Source organism: Aegilops tauschii, chromosome 5 (assembly GCF_002575655.3).
Source record: "Aegilops tauschii subsp. strangulata cultivar AL8/78 chromosome 5, Aet v6.0, whole genome shotgun sequence".
Taxonomy (NCBI): Eukaryota; Viridiplantae; Streptophyta; class Magnoliopsida; order Poales; family Poaceae; genus Aegilops; species Aegilops tauschii.
The window spans coordinates 346,660,271-346,680,319 of record NC_053039.3 but is presented as its reverse complement, the minus strand read 5'-3'; the positions used below and the strand labels follow the sequence as shown (position 1 = coordinate 346,680,319).

The 20,049-nt window shown below is 47.0% G+C and overlaps 1 long non-coding RNA gene across 1 annotated transcript; it reads right to left on the bottom strand.

The window, feature by feature from the left end:
• Nucleotides 1-12,248: 12,248 nt before the first annotated feature.
• Nucleotides 12,249-14,984, bottom strand: LOC109746913 (uncharacterized). Its single transcript, XR_002228890.4, has 3 exons — nucleotides 14,386-14,984; nucleotides 14,249-14,305; nucleotides 12,249-12,745 (listed from the first exon to the last, which is right to left on the bottom strand). It is a non-coding gene; the product is annotated as an uncharacterized lncRNA (long non-coding RNA).
• Between the last annotated feature and the right edge of the window lie 5,065 nt (nucleotides 14,985-20,049).

Genomic DNA, 20,049 nt, shown 5'->3' with positions numbered 1-20,049 from the left:
TTGTCTTTTCTTCATCCTCTCTTGTCATGAAGATTTGGTGGTAGCAGGCGTCGAGGAATGATAGCAGATCACACCCGGCCGTGGAGTCAACAATCTGGTCGATGCGCAGCAATGGGAAGGGGTCCTTAGGACAAGCCTTATTGATATCCGTGTAATCAATACACAACCTCCACTTCCCATTCGCCTTGCATACCACTACCGGATTGGCCAACCACGTCGGGTGGAGCACTCCTCTCACCAAACCTGCCGCTTCCAACTTCCTGATCTCCTCTGTGATGAACTCCTGCCTCTCCAGAGCCTGCTTCCTGACCTTCTGCTTGACGGGCCGCGCATGAGGGCAGACAGCTAGGTGGTGCTCAATCACCTCCCTGGGAACACCGGGGATGTCGGATGCTTGCCACGCAAACACGTCGACATTCGCCCGCAGGAAGGTGACAAGCGCGCCTTCCTATTTGCTGTCGAGGGTGGAGCCTATGGTGAAGGCCCCTCCCGTGCCATCCTCCCTGGCGGACACCTTCTTGGTCTACGGTGGCTCGGCTCTGGATTTCTTGCTCTTGCCGGTAGACCTCTCTGGCGCGTCCTCGACGGTAGCACGGCACTCTAAAGAGGTGTGCTTGCCGGAGTGGGTGCGAGAGGTCTTGTCGGGCTTCTTCTTCCCTCTCGGGCCTTCAGCGGCAGGAGCAGGTGCCTTGACGGCAGCTGCTGCAACTGCTTCTCGGTAGAGTTGGTCGGCGCAGATCAACGCGTCCTTCTTGTTGGAGGGGACGGAGATGATGGTCAACGGCCCAGGCATCTTTAGCATGTTGTAGGCGTAATGTGATGCCGCCATGAACTTGGCTAGTGCCGGGCGGCCAAGGATCCCGTTGTAGGGCAAGGGGATCTCGGCCACGTCGAAGGTGATCCTCTCCGTCCTGTAGTTCAACTCTCCTCCAAACGTCACGGGCAGTGTGAGCTTCCCCTTCGGCTGGCTCCTCCCCGGATTGACCCCTTGGAACGTGCCCGTTTCTTCGAGGGCTCCATCAGGAATTTGTAGCCTTTTGATCACGACAGGCGAGATCAAGTTCAGGCCGGCCCCGCCGTCAACCAACATCTTGTTCACCTTGAGGTTGCGTATCGTTGGTGAGACCAACAATGGCAAACACCCGACCGCGGTTGTGCGGTCAGGGTGGTCCTCGGCGTCAAAGATGAGGGGCGTGCTGGACCACTTTAGCGGCTTCTGAGCGTCGAACGACGGCTCCGCTGCCGTAATCTCACGCGCCCACTGCTTGAGCTGGCGGTGAGAAGCATGCAGCGAGGCACCACCATTGACGCACATGGCCTCCGTAGCCTTCTGGAACTCTTGCTCATCGGACTCGTCGTCCTCGTCGTGATCATCGTCTTCTTGTTTCTTGTCATGGCCCCAGGCGGGCCTCTCTTGCTGGTCATCCTTGCCGCGGCGGCCTCCTTGGCCGCCACGCTTCTTGCCGGATCCCTCGGCACCATCCTGGTCCTTCTCCTTGTCCCGCCTCTCGTACTCAGCTTTTTGCTTCTCAGCAAGCAGCTCGACTTGTCAGCAGTTCTGGAGGTCGTGGCCCTTGGTGGGGTGGATCTTGCAGTATTGCTTGCCGGAGCTTCCTGGCTTGTCGATAGCCGCCAAGGCCCGGCAGGCGGCGCACCCGGCAATCTCCTTGCCGGGGGTGTCAGCCTTGACCTTCTTGGCAGCACCGGTGTCGTCAGATCCTTCAACGGCAAGCATGGCCTTGCCTTTGCGTTTCCTGTTGCGACGCCGGCCCTTCTTCGTCGGGGTGGCGGCGTCTTCGTCGGTAGAGTTGGTGTCCGCACCGGCGTCTTCGCCGGGGTACTTCCTTCCCTCTTCAGCCCGGGTGCACCTATCGGCCAGAACGTAGAGCTCGGCCACATCCTTAACCTTGGTCATCGCCAGCTCTTTGCGCATCTTGTGGTTGTGCATGTTCTGGTGGAACGCGCTGATCACAGCGGCGGGATGAACGTCGGGGATGTTGTACTGCACCCGGCTGAATCTCTGGATGTACTTGCGCAGGGTTTCCCCTTCCTTCTAGGGAATGATATGCAGATCACTGGCCTGGCCATGAGCTTGGTGGCCTCCTGTGAAGGCGCCAACGAACTCATGGCACAGATCCGACCAAGAAGAAATGGAATCCGCCAGCAAGTGCATCAACCAAGACATAACAATGGGCTTCAGTGCCAGCGGGAAATAGTTGGCAAGCACCTTGTCGTCGCGAGCTCCAGCAGCCTGCATCGCGATGGTGTAGATGCTGAAGAACTCGGACGGATGGGTCTTGCCAGTGTACTTCTCGCCGACGTCGGGCTTGAACGTGCGGTGGGACGGCCACTGGAACTGCCACAACTCACGGGTGAAGGCCGGGCAGCCCACCTCGTAAGGTAGGCCGCCGGAGCCCCCCGGCGCTGGGTGGTCCATAGCGGGTCCCGCCCGCTTGTCCGACTGGTGGCGTGTATTGCACCGGCGCGCGATGGTGGTCCGAGCATCTTCGTGAGCTCGTTCTCGAAGAACTTGGCGCTGGTCGCGGTGGGTCCGCGGGTCGGAGGACGCTATAGAGATGTCATCACAAGCGTCGTCACGACGGGCAGACGCCTGCGGCGGCTGGCGAGGAGGAGGAGAGTGCACCGTGGCCGCAGCTCCCCCGGTCCTCCCAGCGTCAGCACGTGGTCGCTCGGTTGAGCGCCGACCCGAGGGCCCCGCCGGTTGCGGTTCGTCTTTGTTGGCGACGGCGACGAGGCTCCGGATGGTGGCCCTCCACTCGTCGAGCTTCTCCGCAGCAGGAGGGAAGTCGAGGAGCAGCTGCGCGCGCGCCAAAGCTTCTGCTGGCGTGGGCGACGGCGACAGCTGCGTGGATCACGGCGCGCTTCGACTTCTAACTACGTTAGAAGGAGCTCCATTACGACCCAGCGGTTGCGTGCCATTTTCGCCAGCACTTCGGCGGGCATGCTGAACCCCTTCATATCGAGGATGACACACAGGTCGCCGTGGCCGTCTTCTTCTTAGGAGCCATGGCGACGAGGAACTGCTAGGCTAACTACTAGACCAGATTCTCACAATTGCGCCCCCTACCTGGCGCGCCAAAGATGTCAGGGAAACGACACCTATGGGATCACAAGAATCCCTACTACGGTTGCCGGGGCGCGGGGTTGCAAGAAGAGCAGGATCAGTAGTCAGCACAAGGATCGTTTACCCAGGTTCGGGCCGCGAGGATGCGTAAAACCCTAGTCCTGCTTTGGTGGGTGTATTTCAGAGAGTTCTTGAGCTCTCGAACTAGCTGTGGCGAGTGTGTGGTTCAAAAGAGCCGAATCCCTCTCCAGTATGCCATGGGCCTCTTTTTATAGACGAAAGGGGCTGCCACAGTGGCATACAGGAGGTGGAAAGGCGTACAGTATTGCGAGCTTATCGCTCGTATTACAGGACAAGACGCATTTAATGCGTAGCTGAGGTGTCCCCTAGCTTTATTGGGGACGGGGGCGAGGCCCGTCCCATCCGTCGCCGCTCGTCCTCGCTTCGACACGCGCCCTGGCCAGCGATGTGTGCGGCGCCATGTAGGCAGGCACGCAGCTGAGGTGGCGCGGTGGTAGGGTCTTCACGAAGATCTGCATGCCACCACGCAGGCGCCTGCTGAGTTGGCCTGGAAGCTGCATGTTGCCACGCAGGTGCCTGCCCAGCTGGTTTGGGTTGGCAGCTGCATGCGAACGGCGGCGGAGACTTGGTTGGTGCGGGCCTGGCGGTGGCCCTGCTTGCGTCCTCGGTGAGGGCCTTGCCGGGTGGCCCGGCAAGGGTCTTGTCGTGGCGCGCTGTCGTCCCCGGCAAGGATCTTGCCGGGGGTCTTGTGGTTCCCCTCGGCAAGGATCTTGCCGAGGATCGTTGTCTTCTAATCCTCATCTGATCTTGAGTGTTCCTTGTCTTCACAAAGATCTGCATGCCACCATAGAGGTGCCTCCCGAGCCCTGGCCCAACGTGATGTTGGAGACCGTGGGCTCAAGGGTGGCTCGCTCTGTTGGTGTGGGGCGACCTGCCCCAGCAAGGGTCTTGCCGGGGGAAACTGCTCCGCCCCTCTGCCTCTTTGCGTTCTTTGTCTTGGCGTTGCTCTGGCTGTCTTGGGCTTCGGTTTTGCCTTGGTTCACCTCCCCTGCTCTACTTGGTGTGACCGTGGGCGTGGCTCCGACTGCCCGTGCACAGGTAAGGGGGTACAAAAGTGCGCCCCTCCTTTTGTACACCGACACAAGGTGTAGTTGGCCAGGGCATGGGGTAGCCGATAGGTAGCAGGGGATGCATGTCCACGGCACCCGTTGCATGATTTTAGGGCGATTGGTTTTTTAGTTCCTGTTTCCTTCAATTTTGCAAGGGTTTGAGATCTGTTCATGATTCTTAGTCCTTCTGCAAGTTGTATTAGATGTGTGCAATGTTGTGTGCAATGCATTGGCTGATTTGTAGTTGTTGTACAGAGATTTAGGTGGTTAGTTGCACAAAATTTTCCCCAGTTTGCTGCATCCATATAGTACTTGGCTGTCCGTATGCTCTGCAGTTGCAGCAGTTGTCTTGGTTAGTTGGCTCACTGTTTGTACTAGTTGTGTGTCTATACGGTGTTTAGTTGCACAAGTTGCCTGCTCAGTTGGCTGCATCACTTTTACTAGTTGGTTGTTCATATGTTATACACTTGCGCTAGTTGCCCTACTTAGTTGGCTTTGCTGTTTCCCCCTGCTGTGTGCAACTAGGCGACTCTTGTTTGTGCAATTTAGCACCAATGCTTGCCAGTTTTCCAATATAGTCTACCCAATCTGCCAGCCTTGTGGTGGATGTGGTGGTTCATGTGTTTTTCCCCGCTGTGTGCAACTAGGGCCCCTTGATTATGCAAATTAGTACCAATGCTTGCCAATTTTCCAATATAGTATACTCAATATGCAAGTCTTGTTGTGGATGTGGTTATTTTCATGTGTTTCCCCCTCATGTGTGCACCTAGGGACCCTTATTTTTGCAAATTAGTACTAATGGTTGCCAATTTTTCAATATAGTATACCCAATTGTTTTTGCTGGATATTTGGCTGTGCATTTTTTGTTTGTCCGAGTTGCACAAGTTATCATAATGAGCTTGTTGCTTTTAGTTAACTATTTTCTGCCTAGTTATTACTTGCCACAATTAAACTTAGTTGGCTTATATGCTGTCCAGTTTGCACAAGGTTGACTGCCCAGTTGGCTGCATCATTGTAGTAGTTGGTTGTCCACATGTTTTATAGTTTTTTGCACTATGTGTCCTGCATATGTGTAGAGGTCTGCAGATCAAAGAAACCTTTTATGATTTCTCTAGTTCGTTTGCGCATCTTCTAACTATGTTTTCTTCTTTTGTTGTATTTCCCCCCGCAGGGCAAAATAGTTATAATAGAAGGAGATGCGGATGGCAATGAAGAAGATGTATTTTTTCACTTTTTTGTGTTTTTGAGTTGTTTTCAACTTATGCACGTATCCTAATGTCCTTTTTTTTCATGTTTTCTCTGGTTGCTTAATCAGCGTTCTGGAAGTCAGTCGCTTCGCCGAAACTCGAAGTGTCCTGCTAATCGCCAGCCACGAACTGCGCAGAGTGTTCAGCAGGAAGAGGAAGTCGAGGTAAGTGGCATGCTGATGACACAAGCCCTTTTTTTGGTTTTGTTTGGGTCATATAACATTTTTTTCCCATGCTCATGTTTTTTTATTTTTCTTAGGATGCTGATCAGTTTCATGTTGTAAAGCGGACTAGACGTGCAACACTTGGAAAGGGAGCTGAGTCATCTTCTAGGGTAAGTAAATTCTTGAATATAAGTGTTTCTCACTTTTTAGACGCTGATGAAATTATGCAGCCGTTGGCACCACTATTTTTGTTTTTAGTTGGTCAATAACAATCTTGTAGTTGACATCTCTGGTCATCTTGATCTAAATATAGTTGACATTAGCTAGCATTAGTTGGCATCTTGTAGTTGACAAGTTGGCATCTTATAGTTGACATCACTGGTCAATTTTTTGTGCAGGCAGCAGTTGCTGGAGGAGCTGTCGCATCTTCCGCAGCAGATGCTGAGGTATGTGTTTTTTTGTGTGTGTTTATGAGCTATTGAACAGTTCCTTGCAAACCTTTTTTTAGTTGTTGTTATCTTGTTGCAATATCATTTCTTATCGTTGCACATCCTCTAGAACTTTTTGTAGTTGTCAGGTCTAGTATATTTTCTTAGTTTTGTTTGCAGGTTGCACACTGGTAGTCTTCAGTTGTCATCATGAGCTTTATTAGTTGCACAAAAACATCATATTAGTTGGCATGATCCATTTTATGTTTATATAGTTTTTGCAATACTGATCCAAATGATGATTGCTAGTTTTTCTTCATTCCTGTTTTTTCTCTTGTGTTTAATGTTTCCTTAATGTTTTTATTTTCTCATCAACAGGCCGGTGGTGAAGGAGTTGAGGTGGCTGCAGGGGAAGATGTGGAGCGACCATCACAAGCGGGCAGGATATGGGCATCACCAGCGCGGTTTGCAAATTTCAACAGCTCTCTATCCCCACCGCAGAAGTCTGAGCTAGTTTCGAGGTTGTTCGGGGGCCTCTTGAACTTATCAGACACACTTCCAGCGGACCTCGCTAAATTCCTGGTGCAGTCCTACCAGCCAGAGAGCTCTGAAATGGTTTTCCCAGGCAGGGGAAGGATCCGTGTCGATGCTGACAGTGTTCACAGGGTATTTGATCTCCCAAACAGGGGTCAAAAAGTCCGATATGTAGTAGACAAGGATGCAACTGAGAGATTCAGAGAGGCTTTCAACATAACTAGAAATTCTCATCCCCAGATCACTACATGTTGCAAGATGATTCAGGATATGACTGGAAGAATGAATGACACATTCTTTATGGCCTGGCTTGCGGTTGCCTTCAGCACTTTTCTAGCACCAACCACGGCCCTGAAGCTCAACCCAAAGTGCTACGGACTTGTGCTAGATCATGAAATGCTCAAGAACACAAACATCTGCCTCTTTGTAGCAGAACACATAAATGAAGCTTTCCGTAACATGGACCAGGAGAAGCAAACCGTCTGCTGCTGCTTGTATCACTTGATGGTTAGTGAAAACGACCACTTCCATGTGTTCTTCTTCTTTTGTGCAGTTATAGCTTGCTGAAATACTCCTCATAATAACTGAACTTGGCTTTTTTCCTTTGTTGGGTCTGGTGCAGATACTCTACCCTGATGCGCTCGTTCATGATATCCCGGTAAGCAACTGCGCGATACGAGCGAATGCATGGGATAGTATTCTAATTGCCAAGGTGATCAAGAAGGACACGATCTCTCCTGGTGTGTTCGGCAAATTACAAGTGAGTTCTCTTTGTTTTTTTCCAACAGTGTCTTCTTTTTATGTTCTATTTCATGTCTGCTCACTTTCTGGAAATTTGCACAAAAATTGCGATCAGTTGGCACAACAATGCATGTAGTTGCAGAGCTTGTAGCTTTAACTTTGGCATCTGCACACATGTTCATTTTTAATTGGCACATCATTTGTCTTAAGTTGCACCGTTTTACTTATCTTGTTGCACAGATGTGTAACATCAGTTGGCAGAAACTTTTTTTAGGTGACCTGTGGGTTGCACAACTTTCTTTGGTTTGTTCACTTGCATATATGTAGAATTCAATTTTGTCTACCCAGTATTTTGTTTGTAGTTGCGCAGGTTATAATGTTTTGGTTTTCATTCAACACACAAATCTGTTTTGATAACCTTGTTCTTTTCTTTTTCTCTTTTTTACATCAGCTTAAAGAGGATTATAGGGGCATGGAGCAGACACCACTGTTTGGTGGTATTTTGCAAGCTGAAGCATTCGTGGCATCCAAGTTACCAATAACCTACAATCCGCAGGTTAGTCTTTGCATACAGGAGTTTGGATCAGTTACCGATATTTTTCTTTTGGCTGGGATGTATGTTCAGTTGCATATATATGGTTTTTAGTTGCGAGAATACATGATTCAGTTGGCTGGGATGTATGTTCAGTTGCACAAATATGCTTTTTTACTTGCACATATTATTTGGATAGTCAATTTGTTCGTTTGGAACCAATAACATCAAATTGGCAGAATGCATGTTTAGTTTTGGATACAATGCATGTTTAGTTGGCTAGAATCATGTTTTTAGTTGGCCAGAAAATGTTTCTTAGTCGGGCTTGTTGACCACATCATGGTCAGTTACAGGCATTTTCTTTTTTTAAACGGTGTCTAACTAGATCAGGACTGAATCTTTTTTTTTGTGATGATGCAGAAAAAGGCAAAGATTGCCAAAGTGGTTAATGACATGTGCAAGGCAGTAACTGAACAGGTTGGCACCTTCATTGAAGCAGTTGCCAAGATCGATGATGAGGAGCCGGATATTGATCCGTACGTACAGCAGCCATCAATGGGAACCGGGACGTCACGCCGTGCTCCAAAAAGGAAGAGACAGGTTTCACCTATTCAAGAAGAAGAAGAGTTTGTTGAGGAGGAGTCAGAAGAAGATGAGGAAATGGAAGCAGCGCTAGATGTTGACGATGACGAGGACACAGATGCAGATGAATCAGAGGAGGAGGACAAAGAGGAGGATGACAAAGAAGAAGATGTAGAGGAGGAGGAGGAGGATGAGGAGGAGGAGGAGGAAGAAGAAGAGGAGAAAGAAGTTGAGGACAAAGAAGAGGAGGACAAAGGAGAGGAGGAGGACAAGGAAGAAGATAGTGAGGCGGAGGAGGAGGAAGAAGAAGATGAGGCCAAACAGGGGGACAGAGACAAAGGTGCAACAGTTGATGGCAGTGAGGGGGAAGAAGACAAAGGTGCAGCAGTTGATGGCAGTGAGGGGGAAGAAGATGATGGGAAGAAGACAGGGATGGTGATGGTGATGATCAAGGGGGATCCAATGGAGGCAGCGGCAGTAGCGATGATGATGATGACAACGCCCCTGGTTCTGGTGGTACAGGCGGCAACACATCCAGGAGGACTAGCAGCTCTGCCACCCCTGCCAGCAGCAGCAATTCATTGAGCAGCAGGAGCACACTCCAAATGTTGTTTGACAAAACTTGCTGGAAATACAAGGATTTGCCGAAGTCAAAGAAATATGACAAAGCAGAGTCTCAGGGCAGCATTGATATGTTCAAGCTCTGCAACTTGAAGCCAGCTTTGCCAACCATCTTTCCCGTGCCAGATTTTAGGGACAAAGAGATGTGTGAGAAGATCAACTTTGCCATTGATCAGGGCCTGTTCTTATCAAGTGACGCTGAAAAGAATCAAATTGACATGGAGGAAGCAGGAAAGGGTCTTGACTGGGTTCATTCAAAGAAAAAATACAAGGAATATTTGAAGCAGCTTCCAGATCTAAGCTCCAGCAAGAGCAAGGCAACATCCATTTCAAACCCTCACGTGGTCCAATAGCGCAAAGCAGTTTCAATGAAGAAGAATCTGTAGTTGCCTCAAACCAAGGAGAAGAAGGTGAGTGCAGATGCTGAAATAAATGTGGTCAAGGAAGCTGTGGTTCAAACTGATATGCCAACTGTACTGAGCAGAGAGCCAACCACCATCACAGGAGTTCAACAGATCAAGGGGAAGACTCCTCTTTCAGCAGTCCCACCTAAACCACCTAAGCAGCAAAAGATTGTCAAGTTTGCAAAGGGCACAAAGGGGGAACATGGCACAAAAGGTGTGGGGTTCAGAGATGAGACAGAACTGCGTGCCGCAACCATTGATTGGGGGGTGCCAAGTTCTGCTAGGTTGCTGCCAACTCAGACTGGAAAGATGCCAACTGAAGATACCAGTGTGCCAACTGATGTGTCAGTTAGCAGCGTGGTCACAGCCAAAACCACCACTGCTGCTCAGGAAGGCACTACTGCAACTGCAAGCCCCAAGGTGCCAACACATATAGATACTTCAATGCCAAACACGAAAGGAGGTGATCAAACTTCCCAAGTGTCGTCCCCAAGAGCTAGCACACAGCAGCCAAGCAAGCCTGCATCACCAAGAGCTGACTTTCGGCACTCATTAACACAGGAGGATGTCTTCAACATTGTAAGTAGGTGCAAGCCTCCAAGGCCGCCAACTACAACACTATTGCGAACCAAGTCAGCGAATGATGCACCTGTGTATGTGCCGCAAGGAGATGCCCTGGGCCTTGAACCCATACACAGATCAAACTCTTGCAGCTATCATGGTGACGGGTTCTGCGATGCGCCATCTTTTGACCTCGGCATAGATGGTGATGCTCCAGCACCTGGTCCAGCAGCAGAAACAGCGGAAGCCGGTGTGGTTGCCATAGATGAGGGTGAGTTGGACCCAGCCGCTGTGAATGAAGGATGCGCTGCTGCTGATCCTGGCAAGGCAATAGCTCAAGAGCCACATGTTGGATCACCAGACAATTGCCACACCCCGATATGCGCAGAACCAGAAGTTGGCACGAGTAGTTCTTCAGGACCACCTGTTGCACGAAGACAGAGGAGGGTAATAAGGCCCGCGGCATCTCAAAGGTCCCCATTCATTGACTACAACAAGAAGAAGACGTTCAGCTCCAATGAGGCAGTCAACAAGCTTTACGCTGCCCTCATGTATTGGGTCAGGCATCACCCAGGAGCAAATGATGAGCTTACCAGGTAAACCAACTCCCCACAGTCTACATACATATCTTTTTCAGTTGCACAGTACCACCCACTTAGTTGCACAGCAAGCAGAGCATGTTGCACAGAACAGTTCTTTTAGTTGCACACTGTTCTGTTTTAATTTCATACACATTTTTTTGTTGCTGTGACCCTTCGAGCTAACTTGTCTTTTTATTTCTTTAAAAAAAATCAGCCCTGAGATAATCAGGTATGGTACTTTCTACATTTCTTTAAAGGAGTTAGTTGATTCCATGAAGCCGGTTCAATGGTTGTCAAGAATTGTTATTGAGACTGGAATCTTACACATCATGGATAACTTACCAGAAGGGTCAAAGAAGGTCATTATGCCACTGAGGTTTTCTGTAAGTTTTTTCAAAACCTTTTTCCCCTCTTCTTTTTCTGTAGCACTTTTGTTTACCAATTCAGGGAGTCATTTCATCTAGTAAGGAGTTTGAGGCATGCTTATAATCTCTGCAGACCAATTTACAGCAAGGGATCCACAATGTGAATGAGATAAATAAGAAGTTTGATTACAAGAACCGTCTCGACAAGCAAGACTTGGTGAGTGTTGTGCCCACATGATCCATCTCTCTAGTTGGAACCCATAGCATGATCAGTTGCACATGACACATATGTTAGTTGGCAAATACTTTCTGGCAGCCTATTTAACTTCACCAAGTCTTTTTACTGTTTTTTTACCTACAACGTGTATCTGTGTCTTAAATCGTTCATGCTTGCAGGTCATGCTGCCAGTGCTCGAGTGCGCTGATGTAACTGATAAGGAGGGAGGGAGGCATTATTGGGTCTTCAATGTCAACTTGAGGGACGGATGCTTCGAAGTTCTTGATTCAAGCAGGACGCTGGACAACATTGAGCTGATGACCACCGCCTCTACCATCGCGGGGGCAGTATGCCAGCTATGGAGGAAGCATTACCCAAAGTTCAGCATCGAGCACTTCCATATTATTGACATTGACGTACCGAAGCAGCTCGGCAAGTAAGACAATAAGCATGGCATTCTTCTCAATTTCTTACCATCAATTTGTAGTTTTTAAATTTTTCTACATGTGCAATCTTTAGTTTTTTAAGATACAGTACTACTCTGCAATCTGTTTTTCATTTTTATGAGTTTCTCATGGATTATCTAGTCAGTTGCACAGTGGCACATAAGTAGTTGCATAGTGCCACATAAGTAGTTGCACAGTGGCACATAAGCAGTTGCAAAGTGGCACATAAGAAGTTGCACAGTAGAACATCAGTAGTTGCACAGTGGCACATAAGCAGTTGCACGGAGTGCATTATCTTCATTGGTTTTAATTTTATTTGGCAAATTTTCTTTTTTTGCGCACCGCAACAATGAGTGTGGGCTGTTCGCACTGCTTAACGCCACCGAGTGGAACGGTAGCCAACTGCACAACTATGAACCCAAGGAAGTACTCAACATCAGGAAGAAGCTGGCATATGATTGGGTCACCAGCCCGCACAACTCCGCCCCATGGAGGAAATTGCTCAGATACGACAAGGACTAGGTCAGTACTCTTTTTCTTTCCCTGACCCATGGAGGAAGTTGCTGGTTTGCACAATTTTTGAGCAGATTTTGTTGTTGCACACTAGTAGTAATTCCGTTTGCAACTCAATATCATCACTTTTGTTGACACATTAGGAGCACTGGAAATACAATTGTGCAACAACTAAATAGTTAACCAGTTGCCAACAAAGGCACAAATAGCAACCTTTTTTACACAGTGCATGACTAATTCAAGGAGCATAAATTAGATAAGAGAAAGCATAGATGCTGAATGTGTCCACTTGGTCCCAACATTGCTCAAAAACCATCATTCTTTTCCTTTTTGTCCCAAAGTTACAAACGATGAAAGAGAATCACAGCAGCCTGAGTGGACACACACCAGCAGTGTGCTCTGTAGATTGGCACTGGGTGCATTTGTTTTTCTTCTTTGGGTGTAGCTCCAGCGCCGATTTGTACCGTCGACTCTTTGCCCTACCCTTTGTAGTAGACCTTGGAGGATCCCTTGGCACAAAATCATCAGAGGCTTGTGCAGGGAATGCAGCCTCCAACGGGGTAGTAGGACCATCACGAGGATGTGTTCGATCACCTGTGTAATAATCATATAAAAAGTTTAGTATTTTTTTTGTTGTGCAACCAGCACTGATGTTCTGTGCAACCACACAGCCCATGCTGTGCAACTAACTGGTTGCTGTGTGCAAGTTAAGTTAAAAAAACACTTGTATATTTTTTAGTAATATTACATAAGAAAGCCAAATACGGGTCCCATGTGTCAGTCGGTTAATACCGCACAAAAACAAACTGCCTCGCTGATGGGTTTCAAAACTGGGACGTCCAGGTTCAAAACCTGCACGCTAGCCACCGGACAGAAGACTACTTTAGCTGGTTTCCTATATAGATCAGTTCTACCTATCGCTTTCCCGCAAAAAAAGAGAAAAAATTCTGACTGGCACTCTGCAATTTCCTTTTATGTTATTTACCTTTTTTCAATTTACTACTGTTTAGTCATACATAAATTACAATAATTATCAATTATTGTCTATTCTAAATATTTATTCTATTTTCATTATTGTGTAGGTTGAATAGGTAAACATGAACATTTTCGAAAATTTATGTGAATTTAAACAGTTTGACGTATATTATAAAATACTGAAAATGTGTTAAAACATGTCAAACATGTTTGTAGAAATTTCAAATTCTGTAAATGTGTTAAAACATGTTTGTAGGAATATAAAAATAATTTTATACAATAATGTTTTTAATACATGTTGAACATTTTTTAAATATATGTTGTCAATTTTTTGAATGCATGACATACTTTTTTAAAACACGTTTACAATTTCTTAATACAGCTAAGACTTTTCCAAAAATATGTTGAACATATTTTTCAAATGCACTAACACTTTATTTAAGTTTATGTCAGTTCTAGTGTTTTCTTACATTTATTTTTTAATGGGAGAATAATATAGAAAATAAACATGAAATTGGAATAAATAAATAAAAAGAAACCTTGTGCGAGCCCATAATAGCGCCATATAGTATTAAAAAAACGCATGGAGAGATAAATACCAATGCGACATCTATGTCTAGCTCATAAATGTTTACTTAGCTCAGGCTTACCTGGTGATCACGTTGGGCGGTCTGTACAACGAGGTCCCAGGTTCAAAACACTTGTCTGTGTTTTTTTCTCTCTCTGGTTTATCAATCATACTAATCCGTGTGACCCATGTTTCTAATTTGAGGCGTTTCTTACATAATTAAATAAAATATATGAGGGTTTCCTGTAAAAAGAATCCTCATGCGCGGGCCACCCACTGCCACCCACCGACATATGGGACATGGCCGCTTTGGCATGCCACGTATGTAGGACATACACGTGAATACATATAGAGGCACCATATTTGCATCATAGGACAAGTTATAGCATCAGTTTTGTGTATTTTACAACTTTAGGCACCAAACTAATCACACAAGACAAGTTAAGGCACTACTGGTGTATTTAACTCCCAAAATAACATAGCCCCGTGTAGAACACATGAACATGACTACCTTGAGAGAAAGAGAGAGAGACACAGAGAGAGAGAGAGATCACCTTTTTCTTCACCAAGATCTTCCTCAAGATTCATCCCCTTCTCCTTTTCTCTCAGATCTGCACACATGTGTTTAGAAAAAACCCATAAATCAAGGAGTAAAAACTAGGGAAGAAGATGAGACCTTGCTGCTCCTTACCTCATGGCCACCCCTCTCATCCTCCCCTGCTCCATGCCCACCATAAATACCACGCCACCCCTGCTCTCCAATGGCAATGACTTGCACGTGATCCAGAAGCACAACGCGTGGCGACAGCGAATCGAGAAACATGTAGAGAGATGGATGACGGTGCAGCTCTAGGGAAGGATTTGGCGGCCACGAAAAGGAGTCGCCGGCTAGGGTTCCGCCCCCATCCATGGCCTTCCTTGAGGACCGGGTGGACGACAGCGCGCTGGTGCCGGTGCCGCTGCGGATCTGGGCGTCGCTCCGCTCGATCTGGGGCCTCCCCTCCCCTTCCCTTCCCTTCCTTTGGAGACGAAGGAAGGTGATGGTGGAACGGCGGCGCTGGAGGGAGAGGAGGCCACCGGAGTTTGGGTTGGGTGGCTGGGAGTCGAGGCAGAGGAGAGAGGAGCGGTGGTGGTTGGGGGTCGCGGGAGAGGAGAGCGGCGGCTAGGGTTCGTGCGCGTGGGGAGCGTTTCTTTCACTGTCGCTCGCTGCCCGCTCGATTCGCTGGAGGAGAAAGTGGACGGGTGCGGGGCCTGCACGTTGAGCGCGGTGCGGTGGTCTTTTTCGTCTCGCGTGGTGCCGTGCTCTCGAGGCATCGGTTGTGCCTAGCACTTCTTGAGTCTTTATATGTTAGATATCAAAGACGGCTCGCAGAACATACTCCTTTGGTCCTTTTTACTCAGCGTATTAGATTTTTGTCAAGTCAAACTTTACAAATTTTGACCAAATTTATATTAAAAAATATCAACATCTGCAATACAAAATATACTATGAAACATAATGAATTTAACAATATTGATTTGGCATTCTGAATGTTGATACTTTTTTCTATAAATTTGGTCAAAGTAGATATACTTTAACTTCGGACAAAACATAGACGCGAACTAAAAAGAAACAAACTTAAAAAAAAGACTAAAAAGAACCAGTGGAAGTATATCGAACAAAAACACCGGGCCAGCCCAGATGCCACGGTGGCACGGTCAACAACCATCGAGAAGGCCGCGAGGGGGGACAAGACGACGGGAGAGCTCTTCCGCCGTCCGCAGACATCGTCGTTGCGTTAGGCCAACTCCACCGCATGACCCCAAACAGACGTCCGGTTTGGCCGGATTTTGTCCCTTTGGGGCGGCAATGGGTTCGCCCATGTCCGCGTCTGTCCGATGGGTCATGGGTGCGCCCAGCGCGCGGCCACATCCCAAATCTTGTCCGTGTTGGACGTGATTAAAAAACATAAAAACTTAAATAAAATGACTTTAAAAAGTAAATAAACGCAGTTAAAAAAACTTAAAACTTAAGTTAGGGTCATGGCCACAAAACGGCCCAGTTTAACGTCCAACTTAGTGCCATAATTAAACATAAAAAGAAAATAAAAACGGCCGCCGCCCGGGCGCTCCTGCCCGTTGAAAGGATCGAGAAGAGGTGTCTAGAGGGGGGTGAATAGACTCTTAGCAAGAAAAGTTGCAGTTTTTAAATTCTTTAAGTTGAAGTGGAGTTTTAGCACAAGTTCAAACATTCACAATACATATCAAGCAAGCATGACAAGAGTATATGAGCAGCGGAAAGTAAATCATGCAAGTTGCAAGAATGTAAAGGGATGGGATTGGAGTGTGCAAACACAATTGGAGACACGGAGATTTTTTATCCGTGGTTCCGATAGGTGGTGCTATCGTACATCCACGTTGATGGAGACTTCAACCCACGAAGGGTAACGGTTGCGCGAGTCCACGGAGGGCTCCACCCACGAAGGGTACACGAAGAAGAAACCTTGTCTATCCCACCATGGCCATCGCCCACGAAGGACTTGCCTCACTAGGGTAGATCTTCATGAAGTAGGCGATCTCCTTGCCCGTACAAACTCCTTGGTTCAACTCCACAATTTTGACGGAGGCTCCCAAGTGACACCTAGCCAATCTAGGAGACACCACTCTCCAAAAGGTAATAGATGGTGTGTTGATGATAAACTCCTTGCTCTTGTGCTTCAAATGATAGTCTCCCCAACATTCAACTCTCTCTCATAGGATTAGATTTGGTAGAAAGATGATTTGAGTGGAAAGCAACTTGGGGAAGGCTAGAGATCAAGATTTATGTGGTTGGAATGGAATATCTTGACCTCAACACAAGTGTAGGTGGTTCTCTCTCAAAAAACGTATGTTGGAAGTCTAGGCATGTTCTGATGGCTCTCTCCACGAATGAAGAGTGGGTGGAGGGGTATATATAGCCTCCACACAAAATCTAACCATTACACACAAATCACCAAACTCGGTGGGGCCGAATTATAAAACTCGGTCGGACCGATTTGGTTCATAATGTGACCGTTAGGCATTTCGGTGGGACCGACATGATCAACTCGGTGGGACCGATGTGCTAGGGTTAGGGTAAAGCCTTATCTCGGTTGGACCGATTACACAAACTCGGTGGGACCGATTTGGGTTATAAGCAAAACAGAGAGTTGGCCAAGCAAACTCGGTGGGACCGATTTCATATTTCGGTGAGCACTTGTGTATCCAAAATGACAATCATAAAACTTGATACCAAAAGAAATTTGATATATATATATATATATATATATATATATATATAATTTGTCAAAGGGTATGTTGAAGGATTTCATGCTTCCTTGTCATCAACCACCATTGTGTAGAGACTTGGTGATGTAGAGATTGCTCAAGATGTGAGTGAGTTGCAATCTCATAGATTTAGATTCATCCAAATACCTACAAGGGTTAGATAACATGCAAGGATGCAAATATATCCAAGACATATGGATATCATCATAAGAGAAATATCAAGGATTAGTCATAGGCTCATGCCTTGCATGTATCCAAATGGAGTTCCTACTCCAAGTTTGAAGCATCAATGATGTTCAATTCTCCTCTCAAACGGCAAAAGACTTTCTCATCAAGCGGTTTGGTGAATATATCCGCCAATTGCTTATAGGTACGAACATGCTTAAGATCAATGTCCCCTTTAGCAACATGATCTTGAATGAAATGATGACGAACTTCAATATGCTTAGTTCGAGAATGTTGCACGGGGATGTGAGCAATCTTAATAGCACTTTCATTGTCACAAAGCAATGGAACATGTTTCACATTGATCTCATAACCTTTAAGAGTTTGGGTCATCCAAAGTAATTGAGCACAACATGAACCGGCGGCAATGTATTCCGCTTCGGCGGTGGATAAGGATACCGAGTTTTGTTTCTTGGAAGACCAAGACACAAGAGATCTACCAAGAAATTGACAAGTACCCGAAGTGGACTTTCTATCAACCTTGTCTCCGGCATAGTCCGAGTCGGAATAGCCAACAAGATCAAAAGAGGACCTCTTAGGATACCAAATGCCAAAATTTGGTGTATGTATTAAGTATCTTACTATCCTTTTCACAGCCTTAAGATGACATTCTTTGGGGGCCGCTTGATATCGTGCACACATGCACACACTTAGCACAATATCGGGACGGGAGGCACATAGATATAACAATGATCCAATCATAGAGCGATAAACCTTTTGATCAACCGGTTTACCATCCTTAGTCAAATCAAGATATCCACTAGTAGGCATGGGAGTTTTCATACCTTTGCTTTCTTGCATCTTGAACTTCTTGAATAAGTCCTTGGTGTACTTTGTTTGAGAAACAAAGGTGCCTTCCTTAGTTTGCTTGATTTGCAAACCAAGAAAGAACTTGAGTTCACTCATCATAGACATCTCAAACTTCTTTGACATTAGCTTTCCAAACTTCTCACTAAAATGAGGGTTAGTCGAACCAAATATGATATCATCAACATAAATTTGGCATACAAATAACTCACCATTAACCCTTTTAGTAAAAAGAGTAGAGTTATCTTTCCAATCTCAAAGCCTTTTTCAATAAGGAACTTGGTCAAGCATTTATACCACGCTCTAGGAGCTTGTTTAAGACCATAAAGAGCTTTGTGAAGTTTGTAAACATGATCGGGTTTCTTAGGATTGACAAAGCCGGGAGGTTGTTTAACATAAACTTCCTCCTCAATTTCACCGTTTAGAAAATCACTTTTAATGTCCATTTGGTATAAAGTGATATCATGGTGATTAGCATAGGCAAGTAAGATGCGGATGGACTCAAGTCTAGCAACGGGGGCATATGTCTCACCGTAGTCCATACCTTCGACTTGAGTGTAGCCTTGGGCGACTAGACGAGCTTTGTTGTGGACGACTTGACCATCTTCATCTTGCTTGTTGCGAAACACCCATTTGGTACCAATGATGTTGTGGTTGTTGTCGGGCTTCTCGACCAATGTCCATACTTGATTTCTCTCAAAGTTGTGTAGCTCTTCATGCATGGCGTTTATCCAATCCGGATCTTCCAATGCTTCTTCAACCTTCATAGGTTCAATACTAGAGATGAATGAATAATGTTCACAAAAATTAGCCAAACGAGTTTTAGAGCGAGTGATTCTCCCGGTTTGAATATCATTGAAGATTTGTTCGACGGAATGATCTCTTGAGACTCTTGCTCGAACTCGTGGGAGCTTTTGCTTGGGTCGGGGTGGAACATCTTCTTCATCTTGTACTTCTTCTTGTCCTTCTTCATTGTTGACGTTGTCGTTCTCTTGTCGTGGTGGAGAAGGAGGTTGATGAGGTTCATCTTGGTGTACTTCCTCGTTTTCTTCATCTTCATGTGTCCCACTCGTGGATGCTTCCATGTCGACTCTTGGTTCACCTTGTCATGAGGTGGAAGCTGAGGGAGTCCTGGACTAAGGGGTCCCCGGGTGTCCGGCCTGTTATTCATTGGGCCGGACTGATGGGCTGAGAAGACATGAAGGCCGAAGACTATACCCGTGTCCGGAATGGACTCTCCTTGGCGTGGAAGGCAAGCTAGGCAACCAACTATGAAGATTACTTCTTATGTAACTGACCCCATGTAACCCTAGATCTCTCCGGTGTCTATATAAACCGGAGAGCGTAGTCCGGATAGGCGAATACTCATTACCATATTCACATAGGCTAGACTTCTAGGGTTTTAGCCATTACGATCTCGTGGTAGATCAACTCTTGTAACACTCATATTCATCAAGATCAATCAAGCAGGAAGTAGGGTATTACCTCCATAGAGAGGGCCCGAACCTGGGTAAACATCGTGTCCCCGTCTCATGTTACCATCGATCCTAGACACACAGTTCGGGACCCCCTACCCGAGATCTGCCGGTTTTGACACCCAACTCGCTTGGCCATCTGGAGCAGATCGACAGCTACGCCCCTGGCCATCAGATCAGATTCGGAAGCTTGAACTACGTTGCGAACGCTCATGGAGACTTGATCTTCGACGGATTCGAGACCGCGGCAACCGCTCCCCGTCGCCCCGATGAACATGACTTAAACCTGTCATCGGGCCGCATCCAGGAGATAGCTCCTGTAGCAGCTCTGGCCTTAGATCCAGAGCAGATCAAGTCATCCGAAGATGGGAAGCTCAACCCCATCACAGGGGCTACCGATTTTGCGGCGTTGGAGCCGCACGCAGATTCCACTTCATACGGTGTCTGCATCAACGGAACCCCGGACTCGTCTCCGATGTCGAGTTCCGAACCCTGCGAACCCGCGGATACCGAACTCGATCGTTTATCGATCTTCAAGTTCAGCGCCGCAGATGCCTTCCAAC